General features: G+C 50.0%; 1 protein-coding gene across 5 annotated transcripts in view; it reads left to right on the top strand.

Moving 5' to 3' along the window:
* The window catches only part of MORC2 (MORC family CW-type zinc finger 2), a 403,660-nt gene that overhangs the window by 113,974 nt on the left and 275,784 nt on the right, over positions 1-13,902 (top strand). The gene's annotated exons all lie outside the window — the stretch shown is intronic.

Here is a 13,902-nt window from a genome sequence, read left to right as displayed (position 1 = left end):
TAGAAGGACAAGGTTAGTTCAGGGCTGGGTATATTGGTCAATTTTCTCTAATATCAAAATAGGAATCGTAATACTGTTTTTGGCCTTTTTGTTTTTATAGATTCTTGTGAAAACCCAGCTTGCAGCCCACTTCCTGTCCTTAATCCTGCTCTGTCTTTTATGTCACGAAGCTCGTATTAAATTACCATGTTGGCCAGAAGTTATTTCATTTCAAAACAAAAAGAAATTAATATATCCAAACTTAGTATCCACAAAGTTCATTGCGTGGTGCTGATGTTTAACTGTATCCAGATTATGTAGAGTTTTGACAGAATTGGAAAGATGTATCTGATAGGGACTTCTAGCCGCAGATTCCTTACCTTAGAATTGCCCCCAGGTGTCAGACTGGATCTTTACATTTTTTTTTACGGTTGCACGCTGGCAGGAGGCGTCGTTCAGCTCCCCATGGCGTCGTTGGTCTGAAAGTGACATATTAGAGCCACCCAGGCATGCTGAGCAAATTCTTTTTTTTATGCGCCAGCCAGCGCAGATCCGGGATGTGCTACGCCTTAATCACTTATTGTCTTGGTTTTTTCAATGTTTTGTCGAAGTCTTTTTTGAGGTTTGCCTCCTGGTTTGGCAGGGATGTAATCGAAGAAGGATGGCTTCAAGCCTTGTGGCGCCTGTCACCGGCATATGTCGAGTACAGAACCGCACCTTGTATGCCTCTGGTGCCTCGAGGAGGACCACAACCCGAAGACCTGCCTTTACCGCCGCATCATGCACCCGAAGGCCTTAAGGGAGCGATTCCTCAAGCTTATGGCCTCTTGATGTGCGACAATCACTGTCCCGGTCAGGAGAAATGTCCCGGGTGCGATCGTGAAGTCTGTAGTCTCATTCGAATTCGTCGAGCCATTCTGGTAAGTCCAATTTCCACAAGAAGTCGTAGAAGCGTGCTTCACCTTCACCTTCGCCAACGAGATGAGGGAACGTTTCCCCTCGAGGCCTGGCTCTGCGGTTGAGCCATTGTAGGAAGCTGGCTCTCTATATACTATACCAAAGTAAGCTATAGTGTGCACGAAGGCGAGTGTATCCCCAAAGGTATAGCAGAGGAGAAAATACCTTACTGTCTTCTGTGTCAGTGTGGTTGAGCAGTCAGGCTTATCATGAGGGTAGTGTTAAGCATTTGTTGAACACACTCAGGCAAGAAATGATGTCACACACTCGAAGACTGAATCCAGACCAATGCTTTGTTATTTTATTTCTAGAACCAATATATACATAGTAGCAGGTAAGTGACACTTTCCATATAATGTTACTGTTAAAAATACAGTGCACCCTTTTTTGGTAGGAACGTTTAGATTAATCTTGCAGTTGAGAAAACCATTGATAAAATGTTCAAAACACTTGAGATGACATTACTTTTGGATTACTTCGTGATTACTTTTCTAGTTTGGTACGAAATACACTCCTAACACAGTTGAAGTAACACAGAACATTGATTAACAGGTTAACTCTTGTGAAGGCACTATGGAGAAAAATGAAGTGTCAAGTTCACATGAAAGTAAACGGTTCTAGGGATGGAGTTTTGTGGGGGGAGGGGTAGAACTAAGGTTCCCCAAGGTTCAGGTTGGCACTCAAGGGGCACCACCAGCGGCACTAGGGCGGCCGGGTGCAGGGTGCCAATGTTAGCCAAATGTTTTATGATACATCTTGGTTGGGGGCTGCTCACGGACAGACCACTCTGTCTTGAGAGCCAAGCTCCTAGGGTTAGGGTTAGGGCAAAGGGTGTTCCAGGTCAGCACAAAGTTAACACCACCAGCAGTTCTGGGGCGGCTGGGTGCAGGATGCTTCGGAAGTGTCGGGAGCCCAATGCAATTCTATGGAGGTTGCCGGTTTTGGATTTTGGCTGCAGGTTCGGTCCAGGACGACTTCCGGGAGGGCAGGGAAGTTGGAGGGCTCAGGGACGTAGGTGCACCTCAGGTCCTCTTCTCCAGGGTGCAGGGCAGCCGGATGAAGGGGTGCCTTTTGAGGTCAGGTTTCACCTTACCTGGCCACTTGCAGTTGGGGGCTTCATTGCAGAGGTTGCAGGCGACGTTGGGGATGTCGAATTCTGGAGCGCTGTTGGGCCACTTGGACTCAGGCCGTAGGCGGCGGGTGCAGTGGTGTTCCAGGCGTTAAGTTTGAGTCTTCAGCAGGCTCAGAGTCTTTCTTTGGGGTTTCTTTTGAACAGAGCTGCTGTTTTCAGGAGATCTGGTCTTTGTTGAAGGCAGTCAGTCCTCCCAGAGGTTCTGGAGGTCGCTGGCTGCAGGTTAAGTCGACTTTTGGCGCAGGATCTCTGGAAACTGCAGACGGGCTGTTAGGGCTGGGAACAAGTCAGTTCTTCCATACAGTCTGTTCCTCTGTGCGACTTTTTCTATCCTCCTCCTTCATAGGTTGCAGGAATCTGCCTTCTAAGTTTAGGGCTGCCCCCTAAATACTGTATTTAAGGGGCATTTTAGGGGTTTAGAGTCAGTAGCCAATGGACTACTGACCTTAGAGTGTCTGCACCCTTGGTGTGCTCACCCCACGTGGGAGAGTGAGCACAATCCCTAATTCTGATTGGGGGTGCCTGCCATCTGCAAGGTTGCGGGCACTGAAGAGTGTGCTTCACCGTGTCTTTCCCATCTGAGGGGTGGGGTAGGGAAAGGTGGTACCCATTCGGAACTGCTCTATTTTTACCTCCTGTTTTCTCTCCGAAAAAGGGGGGCAGACAGGGGGGGGCCTGCTCCTGATAGGAGAGGGTAGGGGATGTGTTGCAAAGGCGGCAAGGCCTTTGAAGCTCCCCTGCCATAATGGCTGTTACTGACCAGGCGGAGGTGTGAAGACCTCTGCCCAGTAAAGCCTTTGTTTCTGGGCCCAGGTAGCGAAGGTTTTCACCCCAGGGGTCCAGTAAACTTGTCTCGTGGTGGCAGCCAAGAAATCACCAGTGGTTGGCTTGGTTCAGGGGTCCCCTCTGGAAGGAACCCCTGAGTGCATGGAATAATAAATATAACACTGGAATCAGTGCAGGTTTATTATTCTGAGATGTTTGATACCAAACATCCTAGGATTCAGTAAAGCCATTATGGTGCTATGAAACTCGTAATTACCAGACTCTAGACCATATACTCTGTATGGTTTTACTGTGCACTTATAATATCTAAGAATGACCTTGGATATTATAGGGGCCTGTCTGCTCCAGCAGATAGGTCCTCACATGAGGTATAATGTGCCCCGCCTTAAGGGTGACTCACCTATTGTTCATGCAGTGCTGGCTTGACATGGCAAACAGGGATGTGTCATGTCAACTCTTCACTTTTAGCTGCACCAAAACACGCAGGCTGCAATGACATTGGTGCATGTTTGTGGTGAGAGGTCTCTGAGGATGGCATAATACATGCTACAGCCCTCAGAGGCTGTTTGCTGGCTACCATGCCCTTGCTACCATAGGTACCCCTTACAATGGACTTACAGGTAGGCCAGAGTTGTGCCCATTGTGGTAACAATGGTACAGTTTAGGGAAAAGAACGCTGCCCTGGGAACCTGATTGGCAGAGACCCAAGGCACACCTAGTCAAAGTGCATCAGAAATCTGGCAAAAAGTGTGGGGGGGTTATTGCAACCGAAACACACTTTAATACACACATCATCTGGGCCGGCTCTGCACCTCCTCGAGTTTCCGGGAGCCGGAGCGACTCCCCTCCAGCATGCCTTCGGGCCACACTGGTTCAGGAGGGGCCCCTACTGGATCCCTCCTGGCGGCTTCAGCACCAGTTGGGCCCCGAAATTCCACAGATGGATTGGTGCCGTTTGTGCACCCTCAACCTTTCCTGACGCTGATACTGAAGTCGACACTCCCATTGCCCACAGGCGGGGCCGTCCCCCTTTTCATCTCTGACTTCGACACAGAGCCAGAGAAGCATCGTCCGACGCCAGCTCCGACTGGAGCCTGAGCCGTTTTAATACAGGCTAGGACTCTAGGAGGATTGGGATGATACCAGGCTTAAGAAGAAAAACTGGACTGGGTGAAGCTAGTGGACTGGATACTTTTCCAGATACTGGAATGCTTACTCCCTATACCATCGCTACCGAGGAGGGGGCTTTCTTCAAAATGGTGGTGTGAAGGGCAGCTGAGGACTTGAACTTAGTTGGCCCTTGGTGTGAGACAAGACTAATTTCTTGAAGGAAGTGCTTCAGCTTTGAGCGTCCCCATCAGAACTGCTTCTCCCTTTCAGTGAGGTACTTACTGAGTCCTACGTTGGATTTGGTCCATCCCTGTCATAGGGACAACAGTGAACAGGTCGATTGCCCGCCACCACCGCCCATTCCAGGGGACCCATATCTCCTCACCCAACACCCTACCCCGGCAAGCTTGGTGGTCTAAGTCCCCACGTCCCACTTGAATCTTGGCACATTCCCTACTGCTCACCCACCCAGGGAATCTAACAGGCTGGACAATCCTGAAAAGAAGATGTTTTCTAATGCCAGCCTGGCTCTGCGGTCTTTTCACACGTGCCATGGGATACTGTTGCACAGGTGCAGGCTGTGCTTTCCCAGGCTTTTGCCAAAGGGAGGGTGAAGGAAAGTGCCCCTTTTTGCATGGTTACCTCCCACTTTTTGCCTGACAGCTGATGCAACCTGACTTGATGTGCCCTGGGTCACTGCCAATCAGGTTCCCAGGGCCTGTGGTCTTTACCAAGACTGTATCTTTTGTACCCACAATTGGCACATCTCTGGCCATAGGTAAGCCCCTTGTGAAATCTACCATGGGTACCAAGGGAACTGTAACCAGGGAAGGCCTCTAAGGGCTGCAGCACCTAGTGTGCCATCCCTAGAGGCCCTGTACCTTAACACCCGTACACTGCCATTGCAGGCTGCGTGTTTTGGTACAGAGAAGAAACAAGTCGACATGGCACATATCCCTGTGTGCGATCCCTGCAACCCACTGCCTGAGGTGTAGGTAAGTCACCCCTTCTAGCAGGGTGCACTAGCCCCAAGGTGAGGGTACAGTGGTATGAGCCCTGTACCCCAGTGTCTAAAACCCATACTTGGACATTGTAAGTGGAGTAAAGCCATTAAGAGTATATGGTCTGGGAGTTGGTCATTACGAACTCCACTGCTCCATAATGTCTTTACTAAAAACTGGGAAGATTGGTAGAAAACATCTCTGCACATTAAACCCACGCTGATGCCCATGTTGGATTTATTGTAAAATGCACTCAGAGGCCATCTTAGAGATGCCCCCTGAAAATCAACCAGCCGTGGTGTGGTTCCTGAATGGCTGCCCGCCAGTTGCCACCACCAGCCAGATTTCTGGAACCCTCCGCTCTCTGGGTCCAGAAACAAAGCCCATCCTGGACAACGGTGGCATGCCTCCTCCCCCAGGATGGGCACGTTCCATGAAAGGGGAAGCTTCAAAGGCCTGCAGCCTTTGGAAGCTGTCCCTAACTTTTGCTACTCCCACTGGTTCTGGCCCCCACTTTGGGACACAGAATTGGCGGGAAAACCAAGCTAGGAAGAGATGTGTGCCTACCTTTGCCAACCCCACCCCTCAAGTGGGGGATGCGAGGTGAAGCACACATCTCCGCTCCCTTTATCTTGAAGATGAGGGGTCCTAGCCAATTAGGGAGAGGCTCATGCCCCCTCCCACTGGAGGGTGGCATAATAGGGGGTGTACCCACCCTAAGGAAAAGTCCCATTGGTCCCAACCTGTACCCTCCTTTAACGCCCCTAAATGTAGTATTTAGGGGCAACCCTGAACCTTACCTCCTCAGATTAGAGGGAAAAAAGAATCACAGAAGAGCCGTGCTGACCCAGGAAGAAGAGGAGGACACCCACCAACGGCTTTGGCCCCAGCCATACTGGTCTGTCCTGCCTACTGTAAGAACCCCAGCGAGTCCAGCAGCCAGCAACCCCCAGAGCCCGGAGGACCTGCCCTGCAGCCCTCTTACAGACTCTGTCTCCCGTGAGCACCGAATTTGCTCAAGCAAACACTCACCCACAGAATCCTGATTTTAGCGACTCCACGATTCCACACCATTCTGCACCCGGCGCCCACGGCCGGAGTTCGAGTGGCCCAACATCACAAGTAGGTCTCCCCAGTAATCTTGACCTGGGATCTGGTGATCTCAGAGCTCCCTCAAGCTTTGAGACAACGCCTGCAGCCTCAACCTGAAGGGTCCACGGCCACGACCGGAGCTGATGAGAAAACCTGACTCCCGAAGACCCGATACCCCACGGCCTTGGGTGGCTCAACTGACGGTGTCCAGGCATCCCCCAAGTTCCCAACTTACCTGTCCAGCCGGTAGTCGCCTTCAGGAAGTCTCCCTGCCTGAGCCTGCAGCAACTTTGCCGAACTGAAGGCCGCCATTGAAAAGCACAGGGTCTCGACGGCCTTATTGCACCCTGCACCCGGCTGCCCCAGTAACGCTGGTGGTGCAGCTCCTGTGTTGGTCGTTGGCCCCTGCAGTGCTGACCTAACCCCTGGAGCTTTGCTCCCACACCTGAGTGGTCTGCTCGCCAGCAGTCCCTAACCGATGGCCATCTTAGCCCCTTTGGCTATCATTGGGCCCCTGCACTCTTCACCCGGCCACCCTAGTGCGGCTTGTGGTGCAACTTGAGTCCCTATCTATCCCTTGAGGAACCTTGGTCCTAAACCCCCAAACTCCCATTCGTAAGTCGTGTACTTACCTGAGAAACCGCCAAAACTTTTCTTCCATGGAAACCCATGTTAAGAGATTTTGAGTAAAAACATTTCGTAGTGTTGAACTGATGTTCGTATGGAGAAAAGAGAACTTAACTGCAAATGTATAAAAAGTCTTACTTATCTTGTATTGTGAGTACCTAAGGCGTGGTATCTAGGCATACCACCACAGTACTCAAAGTAATTCAAAATTAACTAAAAAGTATCTAAAAGTAATTACTGCGTAATTTAAACCGTTTCCAAAGCATATATAAACCTGTAATGATTGCAAGTTCAATTACAACTGCATTTCCTTGAACAGTCTTGCATTTGAGAGTGTATTTTACTTACCCGTGCCAAGCCCTGCTTGGTTCTAAAATAAAATATAAGTATGCATTTTGTATGCTTACCTAATTGGTCTGGATTCTGTCTCTGAGTGTGTGTAATAGATCCTTGATTGAGTGAATACAATAAATGCTTAACGCACCCTCTGGATAAACCTAACTGCTTGCCCACATTACCACAAAGAGAGCTGTTAGTACTGAACTAATTTAGCTTCTGCCATGCCTCTGGGGAATCCTTGGACTCTGTACACACTATACCTCACTTTAGTATAGTATATACAGAGCCAACTTTCTACAGAGGGATGCAGTGAAGTTCACCATCCGTTTTGGACTTGACACCACCCGTTCACTAGGCACAGCTTTCGTCAACAGTGGCCCTGTGACGCCACACCAGGTTGAGGACAACTGGCTTTTCTGTGTATGTCCAGTCCCCACTCTTGGATATTCTCTTTGATGGCTCCCGTCTCTTTGAAGACCAGGCAGATTCTGTGCTGGAGCGCATTAAGGACAGCAGGGCTATACACAGGTCTTTGTTTTTCTATGGCCCCTCGTCACCCTCGATCTGCCTTTTGCTCCTTTAGTGGCCACGAAAGTGGCATGCAACCGTGTCTTTACATGCCCAGTCACTGTGGCGCGCAAGCTCTCCAGCCTCTGTGTGGCAGGGTCAGGTGGCCAGCTGTCAGGTCGGTTCACCAATAATAATAATAAATATAATCATCCACATTTGTAAAGCGCAAACAATCACCCGTAAGGGTCTTTAGGCGCTGGGGGCCGTCGGGAAGATTGCCCAGAGTCACATGGTGCTGAACTAATCTGCCGCCGGTGCCGGGGATTGAACCGTGATCCCCAGATTCCGGAGGCAGTCGCCCTGGCCGTGGCGCCACACTTCCTCCTTGAGGACTCTGCAGTCATAGCCTCCAAACCCTCCTAGTCTGCCCACTTATTATCAAGGGCACCCAGTTGGTGACCGGATTCGTCATCACATGCCCCCCTGGCAGTCCATAACTTCGGACAGGTGGGTTTTGCAGATTGTTTGAACGGGCTACTGTGAGAAAGTGCCCTCTTTCTTCATGGTTACCCCCACTTTTTGCTGAACTACTGATGTGCTTTGACTGAATATGCCCTGGGCTCCTGCTAATCGGGTACCTAGGGCAGGGCCGGACTGGGAACCAAAAGCGGCCCTGGCAAAGTGCTCGGCTGGCCCACAGGGGGTTGGGTGTGCAGCCGAGCTCTTTTGCCTGGACCGGTTTCAGCCGATATTGTTACAGGGGCCGATATTGCAGCTATGCTGCAAAAACGGCCCTGTAACAAAAACAGCCCCCCAGGGTTCTGAAACCGGCCCACCAGGGAAATGCCCGGTGCCCGCTACGGCCAGTCCGGCCGTGACTCAGAGCCTATGTTCTTTCCCTAAAATTGCATTGAAACCCAAACCCAATTGGCATTTCTGGCCACAGGTCAGCCAGTGGTAAATGGTACCACGGGAACCCAGGGCAGTGTGACCATGGAAGGCCTCTAAGGGCTGCAGCACTTATTATGCCACCCTAGAGGTCCTGTACCTTTACACTCACACACTGCCTTTGCAGGCCACGTGTCTTAGCGCAGAACAAAGTGAAGAATCGACGTGTGCCATGCCTACAACCCACTGCCCTGGCATAGATCAGTCACCCCTCTAGCTGGGTGCCCTATACCAGTGGTCAGGGTAAAGGTGCATGAGCCCTGTACCCCTACAGTGTCTAAGTCCATTCTTAGACATTGTAGGTGCAGTGCTGCCATTAAGAGTATACGGTGCTAGGAGTTTGTCATTGCGTACTCCACAGCACCTTAATGGCTACACTGAAAACTGAGAAGTTAGGTATCAAACATCTCAACACATTGAACCCACACTGATGCCAGTGTGGGATTTAATGCAAAATGCATACAGAGGGCATCTTAGAGATGCCTCCCGAAAAACGACCTAACGCTAGTGTCCAGGCTGAGTGGCTGCATTCAGCTGCCTCCACCAGACATGTTTCTGGACCCCTGGGTCGAGAGGCTGCTGCTCTTGGGGGCCTGAAACAATGCACATCCTGGGACGAGGTGCCAAGCCACCTTCAAGATGGGCAGGGTCCATGAAGGGGAAGCTTCAAAGACTTGCCGCCTTTGTGAGCTTTCCCGGGTCACTTGCTGCTTTCAGCAACTGGTCCCCACTGGTTCTGACCCCCACTTAGGGCGGGAGAACCGGCTGGAAAAACAAGTAAGGAAGAAAGGTGTGCCCACCTTTGCCAACTCCACCCCTCAGGTGGGGGAGGGGAGGTGAAGCACAACTCCCAGTCCCTGCCATCTTGCAGATGGGGGGACCCAGCCAACCAGAGAGAGGAGAGGATGGTCGCGTTGGACTTGCAAGATGCCTACTTTCACATTCCCGTCCTGCCTGCCCACAGGCATTACCTGCAGTTCATTGTGGGCCACAAGTATTTTCAGGTCACTTTTCTCTCTCTTGTTTTCACCAGCGACCCTCTGTGTTCACCAAGGTGATAGCGGTGGTCTCAGCTCATCTGCAGAGATTAGGGGTACCAGTCTTCCCCTATCGAGGCTGTCGTCTCCCATCTCCAGACTACAGTCTACCTCCTGCGTTCACTGGGGTTCACTATCAACATGCCAAAGTAACACCTGAGTCCTTCTCAGACGCTCCTTCTTGACATGGTGCAGTTTCAAGCCTATCCTCCAGAGTGGCAAGTCCAGGAAATTTGGACTATGATGCTAAAGTTTAACCTTCTATCCAACATTTCTGAAAGACAGACTCTGAGGCTGCTGGGCATCATGGCCTCCTGCATCCTGCTTGTGGCACATTCCTGTTGGCATATGCAGGCTATGCTGTGTGACCTGAAGTACCAGTGGGCGCAGCATTTGGGGAATCTCTCTGACATGGTCTGGATCTCTGAGGAAACTGCAAAGGGGATGCACTGGTAGCTTATGAAGCGCAATTGGGTCAGCGGCATACGCTCTCGGACAGATGCGTCACTCCTAGGATGGGGTGGCCATATGGGAGAGGTGGAAATCAGAGGACGCTGGTCTATGGAGGAATCTGGACTCCACATCAACCTGTTGGAGCTCTGAGCGATTTGATTGGCATTCAAAGCCTTTCTACCCTCAGTTGAGGGAAGGCCAGTGCAAGTGTTCACTGACAACATCACCGCCATGTGGTCGTGAAACCTTTGTCAAGAGGCCGTGTGTCTCAGGACATGTCTGGAACATCAGGGCATATCCCTGGTGCTTAAACATCTGGCAGGTTCTCTGAACACTAGAGCAGACAAACCCAGCCAGAGGTGCCTTGCGGGTCACAAATGACTTCTCCATTCACAGGTGGTGCCAGGTCTCTCTCAGCAGTGGAGAGAGCCTTGGTGAGATATGTTTGCCACCGACGAAAATGCACGATGTCAGCAGTTTTGTGCGCTGGAGGTTGCAAGGCTGCTTTCGCTCAGTGAAGCGTTTCATCTCAAGTGGAGCTCAGGCCCCCTGTACGCCTTTCTGCCCAGAGTACTCAAAAAGATCAGGAATGACTGGCCCCACGTCACTTATATGGATCCTGACTGGGCACGGAGAGTCTGGTATCTCGAGCTGTTGAGCACTGTAGGAAACTGGGATTGTGTTGCAGTAGTCCCCCCTCCTCCCACCACCCCACACTTTTTGTCTGGTATTTGATGCAACTTAACTAAAGTGCAATGGGTTCCTGCTAGACAGGTCCCCAGTGCCAGTGTTCTTTTCCTAATACAAGACCCCTGGTCTCTTGATCCTCAAGTGACCAGATCATTAGCACTTCTGTAAGTACCTAGTAAGTGGTGCATCTGGTACCTAGGGCATAGGTACTAGAAAGGATCCCTAAGAGCTGCAGCATAGCTTATGCTACTCTAAGGAACCCAGCACCAAACTCATACAGACTGTCACCGCAGGCTGCGTGACAAGGTGCTCTAAAAAGTGAAAACAAGACATAACACACACGTGGGTGCCATGTCCCCTAAAACACTGCATGTAATATTTGTAAGTCACCCCTATAGCAGGCCTTGCAGCCCTAAGGCAGGGTGCATTATGTTGCATGTGAGGACATCTCTGAATGAGCAGATAGGCCCCTGTGCTGACCAGTTTAATTACTACCAATACAAGTGAACAGGGAAGCCATCTTAAGGTATGTACAGGGCACTGGTCAAAATGAGTTCCCCAGCTACATTATGGCTTCACTGAAACAATTGTTTTTTGGTATCAAATACATCATGTTAATAAAACCACACTGATACCAGCGATAGATTTATTAATACATGCACCAAGAGGGTACCTTGGAGCCCTCTAGTGTGCTAGCTGACTGGTTCAATCCAGTATGCCACCACAGACTGGCTTCTGACCCCCAGGGGTGAGAGCCTTCGCTCTCAGGAGGTCAGGAACAGCCTGCTCTGGAGAGAGGTGTCGTCACCTTCTCCTCAATTAAGGATGATAAAATTAGCATTCCAAGGCAGGGAGCTTGAAAGAGCCCACTGCCTTTCGTGTGCGATCTGGCTTCCCTCACAGGAGAGGATGTGGACCTCCGTGCCCTGGGCCATCTGGCACCAGGACAGGCTGGAAAATAAGCTTGCGGGAGGTATGTTGCAATGCCAGACTGGACACTCCTCTAGCATGACCAACTGGATGTGAATGCGACTATAGATATTCCACTATCTTGTGTGTGATTGAATATAGGAATTCTGGGCCAGGGTGATGCCCACTCCCCAAAGAAAGTGGTTATCTAGGGGTTAGAGTGACCCCAGGGGTGAGTAGCTCTTTAGCTTCTACCCCTCACTCCTCGTAATGGCTGTAAATTGAGTTCTTAGGGGACCCCCGAAACTAGGACTTCTGATTTCTACAGACCAAAAAAAGAAGTGGACAAAGAAGAAGACTGCTGAACCGAGGAGCACGACTGACTTGGCGCCAACCCTGCCAGCCTGCCTGCTGCACTCTTCCCTCATGGAGCAGCTGACTCATCCTGCCACTGTGCAGACCTCAAGAAACCCAGAGGGCTGCCAGTGCTTTGCAAATTGCCAAAGGACCTCCCTTGAGGTAGCGGAGCTACTCTCTTGCAGCTGCATGCACCAAAGAAGCAAGACCCGGTACACCGAACTGCCACCTACGGGGACAGCAGCGTCTGTCAGACCCCCTCTTTATACAGAGTCCGGTACCACCAGACTCCATAGTTGCCACTTCTGCTTGTAAACGAGGCAGGCAACTCCTGAAAAGGAGTGTAAGGGCTAATCCCAGGCCCTTCTAGCATGATAGGGCCCATTGAGATGAGATGGACGAGCTACTACAGTATCTCCCTGAGGACCATTGTAAACAAATTGTTGCAGAGGGTCAGGCCATCGCCAGTAATTCTATCAGGTGTGCTCAGATGCAGCGGATACAGCCGCTAGAAGTATCAATACCAGAAAGCGCCTTGGGTGACACACTTGCTTCAGATGTTCTGGCTTCAAGCCAAGTCCAACAGGCAGTTCTCACCATGCCCTTCGTCAAAGAACATCTTTTTTGCCCACTGGTAGATGCCACCTTAGATAAAATGAAGAAGAACACCGGCAATGCTTAAGCTAGGGGATTCTTACATACTACTACAGCTAAAGGCTCCTTTCTTCACTCAGGCTGCAAAGGCGGATACAAATGCACCACCACAGATGCCTCCACTTCTCAGCAAAAGCAGGACCAATCCACCTATACTAAGAGCTATTTCAGGGGCTCTGTTAGAGATGGTTGCAATAAAGGAAGGGTCAGAGATACCTCCGCACGCGGAGCAACATCCACTGCAAAACGGGGACTACCCAATCCCCCCGGACCATGCATCACTCGTTGGGGGGAAGACTACAATTTTCGTATCCAGTCTGGGAGTCCATCACCACAGACCAGTCGGTACTAGCCATTATCTAAAATGGCTACTGTCTGGAGCTCATTATAGGAACCAGCCAACATCCCATCTCGCACTTAAAGTTTATCACAGGATCACCTAACTCTTCTCAAACAAGAGGTAAAATCCCTTCTCACCAACAACAAGGTATAAGAGTATATTGTAGGAAACTGGCTCTATATATACTATACCAAAGTAAGGTATAGTGTGCACGGATCCAGTAGAACCCCAAAGGTAGGCCGAGGTAAAATTAGATATTACCTTACTCTCGATTTGTGGTAGTGTGGGCGAGCAGTAAAGCTTTATCAGAGGGTATTGGTAAGTATTTATTGTACACACTCAGGAAAGAAATTATGTCACACACTCGAAGACAACTCAGACCAGTTTGAATCTTTAAAAAATATTATTTAGTTATTTTATTTCTAGAACCAAGCCAGGCCTAGTGCAGGTAAGTGAAATAATACTTTGCATGTATATTGCAGTTAAAATACAATTGAAATGCAGTTGGATGCAATTGGTTTGTTTACAGGTAAGCCAGCAGTTAAAATTAGTTTGCAGTTACTTTTGAGTTTACTTTGTACATTACTTTTCAGATTACATTTTAAGTTACTTTTTCTACTCAGTGTGATATGCCTAGATATCACACTGGGACATTTCCTAGAGAAAAGGTAAGTAATCCAGTTTTTGTACATTTGCTGTTTTTCAAGGTTTCAAACAAACCAACGCCAGAACTTTCAAAGAAAAGCAGTTAAGGCAATAATATGGGAGGGAATGAAGTTATCGGTTTGCAGGTAAGTACTTGGTTGTGGAAGTTCGGTTTCTGGGGTTAGAACCAGGGTTCCCCCAGGGTCAATGATGCACTCTCAAAGCACCCTCAGCTGCACTGGGGCGGCTGGGTGCAGAGTGCTGAGGCCCAACGTTATCCAATAGGGAATAGGCGGCCTCCGGTTGGTGGCTGCTCACAAGCCGGCCACAGGGTTG

The sequence above is a fragment of the Triturus cristatus genome, chromosome 11 (genome assembly GCF_964204655.1).
Source record: "Triturus cristatus chromosome 11, aTriCri1.1, whole genome shotgun sequence".
NCBI classification, from domain to species: Eukaryota; Metazoa; Chordata; class Amphibia; order Caudata; family Salamandridae; genus Triturus; species Triturus cristatus.
The sequence above is the reverse complement of the archived record's forward strand: the minus strand, read 5'-3'. Positions and strand labels throughout refer to the sequence as shown.